Raw genomic sequence first — 10,410 nt, 5'->3', positions numbered from 1 at the left:
GATAATCTCATTTTTTGTTAAAAAAATGAGATTATCAATATTTTATGAAATTTAGAACAAAATAAGTAATTTAACAAGAAATATTAGAGATTCATACACATTTAAGAAATATTTTATTTATGAATATATTATACGTTAAATTTATTTGAATAATTATTATGTTTATTTATATATTTTAATTTCTCTAAAAAAATAATAAAAATATCGACTCCATTGTTGAATTACATATTTTAAATTAAATATTATTTTAATCACTTAAAAATTGATATTTTGTATATCAATTAAAATAAATTTTAATATTCTTTATTATATGAGTGATATGTATTTAAATGAAATGACATAAACAACAAATCATCTTTTACTTTAATAAATTTAAATTAAAAAATTTTATTTCAAACTAAATAAGATGTAGTAAGATTTTTTTTTAAACACACACGGCATAATCATGGGAAGGCGAACGCAAAAAAATTAAAGCTAAATAAGATGAAAGTTTTATTTTAAAATACACACACGATATAATTATGGAAATGCACACACACAAAAAAATTAAGCTAAATAAGATGAAAGTTTTATTTTTAAGAATAAATATTTAAAGTTTGAAAAGAAATATATATATATATATATATATATATATATATATATATATAGGCATTTTGGTAATCAGTTAATTTATTCCTAGAAATTATACCATGCATATTAATTTGAATATAACAAACCAAATACTCAATAAAAAATAATTTCAGCATAACTAATTCCAATATAAATTATCACATCACAACTTATCCCAATATAACTAATTCCAATATAACTTCTTTTCAAATCAAACGGCATCTATGGATATAATAAGGAAAGAAATTATCTAATTTTAATTAATAAAAAAATAAATAAAATAATAAATTAAATTAAAAAATTTGATACGGATGAAGTAAATCTTAATCATGTCTATATTCGGTATCTAGATTAAAGACACCTGGCCAGTTAGAGTTTTTATTTTGGACGTGTTTAATTTTTCCTTTGTATTTTAGCAAACGTCCGAATTTTATTTTTGGCCAACTCCTCGAAAAATTAAATACACGGGGTCGACATCGTAAATTGAAAAATTAGGTTTATTTATTGAAAGTGGAGTTTAATAAAGTTAACTCGGAATTAAAATAAGTAATAAAATTAAAAAAATAATTAAAATAGATAATAATTTATTATGTTTTACGAATAGTTTTTGTAAAATATAATAATTTATTACAAACTATAAATATTGTTTGTAAATTGTAATAAATTATTACAACTTACACCTTTATACCTACTGATGTTACCTTTACTTTTTCCACTTTTAAATTTAACCCCCCCCCCCCCCCCCCCCCACGTATAAACCTCTCACCCCACCCCATATATAATCCTCCCACGTAGAACCCTTCCACCTCACGTATTAATACTTTTACAAATTAGAACTTTATTATTACAATTCAAAAATTGTAATTATTAATTACATTTTTAGTTCAAAAAAATTTTTAAAAAAAGTTATTGCTTCGTTTTGTTAATTCAAGTATTACCTAATCCACTTTTTGACTTTTTTTCATAAATAGTATTAAAAAGTTACTTTTTATAAATAAATAAATGCTTAATTAGAAATTTTATTTTACAAAAACGTAGTCCTAGTGTTACTATTAATTACGTTTTTAGTCCAAAAAAAAAATTTTAAAATTTCAACTACCACATTTTTAATTACTCAGTCCTTGTGTATGAGTGGTCACATTAATAATTATACATTCAACTGACAAATTTAGAAAATAATGTAATTTTTTACTACAGTTTTGTAAAATGAAATTTTTAGTTAAGTACTTTTTTATTTATAAAAAATAACTTTTTAATATTATTTATGAAAAAAAGTAAAAAAAAGTGGGTTAGATAGTACTTGAATTAACAAAATGAAGCAATAACTTTTTTAAAGTTTTTGTTGGACTAAAAACGTAATTAATAGTTACGTACAATTTTTAAATTGTAATAACAAGGTTCTAATTTGTAAAAGTATTAATACGTGAGGTGGAGGGATTCTACATTGGGTTGGGTGGGAGGATTCTACGTGAGGTGGGGTGGGAGGGTTATACATTGGGTGGGGTGAGTTAAATTTAAAAGTGGAAAAAATAAATGTGATGTTAGGTGGGTAGGTGTAAAGGTGTAGGTTGTAATAATTAAACACTCTATTTATAATTTGTATAATAAATTATTACAAATTATATGATTTGACATAAAGAAGATATGATAGCACACTATTTTTTTATTTTATTTTTTGTAAAAAACGTAATAAATTATTAAGTTTTATAAATCGTGTTGACCGTTAAGAAAAAATTAAAAAATATAATAATTTATTATATTTAATTTATTTTAATAACTTTTTAAATAGATAATCTATTTTGATTATTTTTTTATTTGATGGCTTATATTGATTCCGAGTTAAAGTGTGCAATAATTGTAGATTCAAACGAAGCACAACTCAAAGGAATCTTCAATAGTTTAAACTGGACCAGATCTTGTTGTTGCTTTTTTTCACCTCAAATCTAGATATTAGCTGACCAGATCTTTTTTCTTTTTTACTCAAATCTAGGTGTTAACGGACCAGAACTTCTTTTCTTAATTTTTCACCAACGGATCAGATCTTCTCCATTTGAACGGCTCTTCTTTTTCGTTTTCCGGGAATCTTTTCTGACGTAGCATTACTATTCCCTTTATTCATTTTTATACTTGTCTACTACTCTTTTTATTTTTAAATAAATAGATTTTTAATTTTTTAATGTTTTAATTTATTTTTAAATAAATGATGTTTTAAATATAAAAAAATATTAATAATATTCTTTTAATTTTATTTTTCTTTAAAGAAATTAAATTTACATTATCAATAAATTATTAAATAGGCACATGTTTTTAAGATATATATACAACAACAACAAACCCAATATATTCCCACAAAGTGAGGTCTGGGAAGGGCAGAGTATACTCAGTCCATACCACTGCCTCTAAAGAGGTAGAGAATTTGTTTCCGATAGACCCCCGGCTCAAGATTAAAGACAGTATACAAAAGCGTCAAAAGCAAGGAACATAATAAAATAACATAGGTACGATATCTACAGAAGATTGTACATTGTCAAACAAAGAACACCAAAGTCCACCTAATTACTGGCTAGGACTCATTCGCACCCTTAGCCCTCTATCCTAATGTTTTTCCTCCATACCTTCCTATTCAGGGTCATGTCCTTAGTCAACTGTAACTGCCCTATATCACGCTTAATCACTTTTCTTCAGCATTTTTTCGGTCTATCCCTACCCCGCTTGAAACCTTCCTAGGCCAACCTCTCACACCTACGAATTGGGGCATCGGTACCCCTCCTCATCACATGACCAAACCATCTCAACCTCACTTTCCGCATTTTTTTCTCCACAGATACCACTCCCACTTTCTCCCGAATAATATCATTCCTAACCCTGTCAGCCCTTGTGAAACCATATATCCAACACAACATCCTCATTTTCACCACTTTCAACTTCTGGATATGAGAATTCTTAACTGGCCAACACTCCGCTCCATATAACATAGAAGGTCGGATTACAATTTTATAGAATTTGCCTTTTAACTTATAGGGCACCTTTTTATTGCATAAAATACCTGAAGCGAGCCTCAATTTCATCCAACCAGCCCCAATACGGTGAGAGACATCCTCATCTATCTCTCCATTCCCTTGAATCATAGACCCGAGATACTTAAAACTATCCCTCTTGCAAACCACCTAAGAATCTAACTTCACTACCACTCCTCCTCGTGTCTCGAGTCACTAAATTTGCATTTCAAGTACTCTATCTTGCTCCTGCTCAATCGAAAACCTTTAGACTCCAGAGTTTGTCTCCAAACCTCCAGCTTATCATTGACTCCTTGTTGCGACTCATCAATCAAAACTATATCAGCTGCGAAAGGCATACACCAAGACACCTCGCCTTGTTTATTCCGCATCAACACATCCATCACCAAAGCGAATAAAAACGGACTAAGAGTTGATCCCTGGTGAAATCCTGTTAAGACCAAAAAATGTTCAGAATCTCCTCCCACAGTCCTTACTCGAGTCTTCGCCCCCTCATATATGTCCTTAATCACTCTGATGTACGCCACCGAGACCCCTCTGACCTCCAAGCATCTCCAAAGAACCTCCTTAGTGACTTTGTCATACGCCTTTTCCAAGTCAATAAACACCATGTGAAGATCCATCTTCCTCTCTCTATACTGCTCTATCAGTCTCCGTAGAAGGTGAATTGTCTCAGTCGTGGAGCGATCAGGCATAAAATTAAATTGATTTTCCGAAATAGGCACAATCTTCCTCAACCTCCACTCTACCATCCTCTCTCAAATCTTCATCGTGTGACTCAACAACTTAATATTTTGATTATTATTGCAACTCTGAATGTCATTCTTATTTTTAAGATATATATATTATCTTTTAAAAATATATTAATAAATAAACACCTTTAAATAGATTACTCTGTGATTTAGTAGACAAAGAAGAGTCTGTATATCTGATATTATGAAAATATATCAACTAATAAATAATATTATTAAATACTAATATATTATTTTCTTAAAATGAATTGGCTCTTAAAAAATGGGTCTAACCTAAAACAATTACTAAAGACAAATGTAAGAATACCAAATGCATTCGTCTAGGAAAAAGACACATGCAAAAATGATTACAACCCGACATGATATACCAACTGGCATTACCTACTTCTCATAGTAGATTATTTCTTCAAATTAATTTCAACACGTAATATAAAATTATTTAATAAAAATATTATGATAAAATAATTATATTAGTAATTATATTTTTTAATAAATGTGATAAGTAAAATTGAACGGAGAAAGTATGTCAGCTTCTTTCAGTAAATTGAATAGATGAATTTCGAGAGGACGTACTTTTTTTATTTCATATTATTTGTCTATTTAGCAATTTAACTAGTTGGCTATGTCGTGCTATGCACGACCTAAAATTGATCCTTAAAAAATTTATGTATGTATAATTATATTATTTATTTAAAATTTTTATTTATTTGGTTGATAAATTCTCAATTAGACATATATTATTATATTTAGAATAATGAAATTTGTATAAAAATATTTTAAGTTGTTAATATAACACCCATATAATTTAAGTCAATCATTTTTTTTTATTTTTTGACTTTTAAGATAGTAATTATCAAATATATAATAAAATATTTTAAGTTAGTTAACTATTATAATTTAGAATACCTTTTGTGTAATTTTTAAATAATACATGTTACTCTCCTTGTCCAAATTTGTATGGCATTGATAGTCAATTATATTTTAAAAATAATTGAAATTTTTAATTATTGAGATTTGTAATACTTTTTTTCTATTTCAATTTAAGTGGCATTGATATAATTTTGAGAGTCAACCAAATATTTAACATCTTTTAATTCTTTTAAGTTGTTAATTATTGTGATTAATATATTTTTTTTACGTATTTTTTTGGAATCTATAACAGATTAATTATTTTTTTAGATATTTTAAATTGTTAACTATTATAATTTATTACGGATTTTCTTGAATATAGAACAAAATAATTATTTTTTTTAGATATTTTAAATTGTTAACTATCGTAATTTATAATATTTTTTTAATGTAATTTTCAGATAATATATGTTACTCTCCTTGTCTAAACTTTTGTGGCATTTATATTCAATTATATTTTTACATAATTTAATTCTTTAATTATTGTGAGTTAGAATTTTTTTTTCTCTATTCTAATTTAAGTGACACGATGCTTAGATGACCATAATTATTAATTAGGGGTGATATAGTAAAGACATGTTTTAAATGACTTATAATAACTAACTAAAAATGATATATCAAAATTATTATCTAAAATACCTGTAAAATAAATTAAGTGGACTTCATATAAGACATCAAGTTGATTTAACATTAAATATTCTTAATTTTTTAATATTTAAATGACTTATAATAATTAATTAGGAATGATATAGTAAAATTGCAATTAAAGCAGCTGAAGCAAACATGTAATAAATATCTATTTTATTTTTTATTAAATATTATTAATTTTTTTAACATATAAATAATATATAATAATTAATTAGGAGTAATACAATAAAATTAGAGAACAAATACGTGAAATATCGGCAAGCAAGGATGTGGACGGTGTGGTGTGTGATTCACCTCCCACACCGTGACTTCTTATATAGGAGAAAATAAATGAAATTTTTGATATGTTAATTTATTTTCTATTTAAAATAACAAAGTCTAATTTTTTTATATAGTTTTTATTTAATTAACTTACGAACATAAAATAAATCAAAGAGGCTACTCCTATTAAAACTGTTTATAATCGAGGATTTGGAGTTTGGACAAACCAAGTGCTACAGCAATAATATTTTCTCTTAATTTTACGCGTAACTTATATCACCACTTAAGAAATAAACTATAATCTTATTGTACTCCTCACTTTTGGTTAATGTAATTCATTTAAATATTAAAAAATAAATAGTACCTGATTATAAAAGTAAATAGGTACTATAAAATAACAAAACAATCTCTTGATTTTCCTAGCTGAGCCAAAAAATATGGACATTTGTTTTTACTCCTCCATCTATCTTACTTGTCAAATATATTAAAAATAAATTTTCAATAATATTTGTCCAATTTTAAAAATTAGTAAATAATTTATTTATTTTATCTCTATTATTAAATATTATTCATCATTTATTATATTTTTTAAGATATTATATTTATTAATTCAAAAGGTGATATAATAAAATTATACTTATTCATTATGGCTTATCAATGTGCGTGTGCAATCAATAATAAATAAGTGTTATTAACCGAAGGGAGTAGTAATGACGGGAGACGTGAAGTACTTTGAAAAAATGAATTTTTATTTATTTTGAAAGGTTCCTTTATTTTGGACCATAAAAAAGTGTTAGTATACAATGGAAGAAGTATTTATATTATAGTGGAAGAAGTATAATAGTCTAATTATACTCCATCCTTATATAATTAGGTCATGTTGATTTGACATTTCCTTATAAAAATATTTTTTAGAGGTTTATTTAATTAAACGAAACTTATTAATTATATTAAAGCAGAGGGCGTACATTGACACTGCTTCAAATTTCAATACCCACCTACCAATTAATAATTGTATCATTTACTAATAATTTAGCTCTTACGATTATATTTTGTTTTGTTTTGTTTTGTATTGTAAGATATATCAAGATTATATACTTATTTGTTTATTATTCTATTTGGTCAAACTTATTTTTCAAAAAAAATAATTAAATTTGTAAAGAAATTCTTATTTTTAATAAATGAGGTTTTAGTTAAGTTTTTAAAATAAATTAAGTGTTCCCGATAGTAGAAAAACAGATTTTTATTAATTGAAAAAAAAGTAGTTTTAAAAAAATGAGGTTTTAGTTAAGTTTTTAAAATAAATTAAGTGTTCTCGATGGTAGAAAAACAGATTTTTAAACACTTTTGTGAAAAGTAGATTTAGAACCACTTTCAAAAAGTGTGATTAAAATATTAAATGTTGCTCGAAAGTTTTTTTGAAATTTATTGATTAAAATAAATACAATTATGTTTCATCAAAAATACTTTTTTAAAAAAAAACTTATAAGAAGAGTAGTCACTCTTTTTCAAATAATGACCTACTCCCTTCGTCCCAAATTACTCGTCTCTAATTTTCTAATTTGATTTCTCATTTTACTTGTCTTTTTTCATTAATTAAGATAAGACACTTTTTTTTCTCCATTATACCCTTAGTAATTGATTACTCGTTGTTACTAACATTGAATTATCAAATCTTGAAAAATATTACAAAGACTTTGATAATCCAATAAACCTAATTATTCATGCAAAAAGTGCTTTGGTAGCATCAATATAATAACTCCATCTATATTGCAACTAATAGCACGACACAATTAATAGGAACAAAATGGAAAGGTTATATTACCAATCATTATTTTCTTAATAAGTGTATCATCTCAATTTGGGACAGGTAATTTGAGACGGAGGGAGTACGTTCTTTTTTAATTTATTTTAGAAAGAATGCTTCTTTTTTATTTTAGTAATATTTTAATTTCAACTTTTCACATGACATATTTAAAAAGATAAGATTAAAAAGTATTTTCATAAATTTGACATAATTTTAATTTAGTAAGATTTAAAAGTTTTTTTTTAGTAATTTCTTAAAGTACGTATATAGTCTCTTTTAAAAATTTAAAAATATTTGTTAAAATAAACTAATTTAGAAGTTTGATCGGTATTACTATCTATAGTAAGGGAATAAGCAGACGCGTCGTTAATCTGCTTCAATCGTAATTTTATTATATTGTCCCTAATTAATTAATAAAAAATATAGAATAGACATAAAATAATAAATTAATATTTAATTTTTTAAATTAAGTTAATGTATTATATGAGATCTATTTATAATTTTTTTACAAGTATTTTTTATAGTAATTTTATTATATCACTTTTAATTAATTTTTATAATATTTTTTTTGCTACTTCAATCGTAATTTTATTATATCAATCTAATTAATTACTACAGGTTATTTAAGTATTAAAAATTTATAATATTTAATAAAAAATATAAAATAAACATCAAATAGTAAATTAATATTTAATTATTTAAATTAACTTGATGTCTTATATAAGGCTCATTTATATTTTTTTCCACAAGTATGTTTTATAATAATTTTATTATATCACTTCTAATTAGCTGTTATAAGTCATTTAAGACATGTCTTCTTCGCTTCTTCAATCGTGATTTTATTATATGACCCCTAATTAATTATTATGATCGCATTAGAAAATTAATAATATTTCAAAAATGGACACAAAATGATATATGTTGACTTTCCAAATTATAATAGTGTCACTTAAATTAGAATAGAAGAAAAATATTATAAATCACAATAAAACATTTGATTAACTATCGAAATTATAGAGTGCCATATAGGTTGACTTTCGAAATTATATTAGTGTCACTTAATTTGAAATAGAAGAAAAAGTATTATAAATCATAATAAAATAGTTGATTGGCTTTCAAAATTATATCAGTGTCACTTAATTTGGAATAAAAGAAAAAGTATTATAAATCACAATAATTAAAAATTAAAATTACTTTAATAAATAATTATCTAAATTATATTTGTGTCACCTTCAATGTCTAGTATATATATATATGTTAAAATCAGCCATTCATACTGCTTCCACAAATTGTTTTATTTTTCTTTCATATTACGCCAAAATATTTCACTCTGACAAATCAAATTCATCAAAAGTTGATATGTTTAATATAATTGATATGTTTAAAATATTAAAAGATAATTAATTATTTTTTTCAACTTTATTTTTAGTAATAATTATTCTAAAATTAAGATAAATATAATAGATAAAGATTAAAGACTTATAAGAGATATATTAACCAAATCATATTTCTAATTAATTTTTTTATAAGAGTTGTACAAAAGCTATATATATCAACTATTTTGAGACGAATGAAGTATATCCAATATAATTATTACTTAAAATATTTGGCTTTTGCTCAATTCTTAAGAAGAAATGATAAAGAGTGTAAATTAATTAATATGATCCTATAAAATTTACATTAAATATTATCATTATCTATTGAAGATAATTATTTTTATTAAGTTACTAAAAGTAAAATTAAAAAGAGATATTCAATTATCTCTTAAACAAGCATGTCAACTATTTTAGAATAAATTTATTTTAATAAACATATCAAATAATATAACACGAAAGGAAGTGTGTAGTTCAACCGACAATACAAATATGATAATTAAAATATAAAAAAGATTCCTTCAACGAAGCTCCAAATTTCATTAAAAATTCGAACTGAGTGCCATGCAAATAGCGGAGATCTGGTGCAGATTAAAGTATTGAAGATCCCCCTTGAGTTACGCTTTTTTTTTTTAATCTACAATTATTGTAGACTTTAGTACTACTCCCTTTTTTTTTTTTTTTTTTCCTTTTTATTGTAGTTGATCTCTATTGATTTGATACACCTATTAAAAATATATTAATTAAAAATTTATTTTTTAAATTAATTTTATTAATTATTTTTTAAAAATATAAATTTGAATGAATATAATTTATTTAGTTATTTAATGTTAAAAATAATATTAAAAAATATAATAAAAGAATTTGATTTTATTAAAAAAATAATTAAATTAAAATAAATATTTTTAGAAAGAAGATCAATTAAAATGAAATAGAATGATAAATTTGGAAGTTTGCTTCTCCATTAAATTAAAGTTTTAGTAGTCTGATAAAGAGTTGATATAGGTAGACCCCATATTTGATTCTTCGAGGAG

This window comes from Capsicum annuum, chromosome 7 (genome assembly GCF_002878395.1).
Source record: "Capsicum annuum cultivar UCD-10X-F1 chromosome 7, UCD10Xv1.1, whole genome shotgun sequence".
In the NCBI taxonomy this organism is placed as follows: Eukaryota; Viridiplantae; Streptophyta; class Magnoliopsida; order Solanales; family Solanaceae; genus Capsicum; species Capsicum annuum.
Note: the sequence above shows the minus strand (reverse complement) of the source record.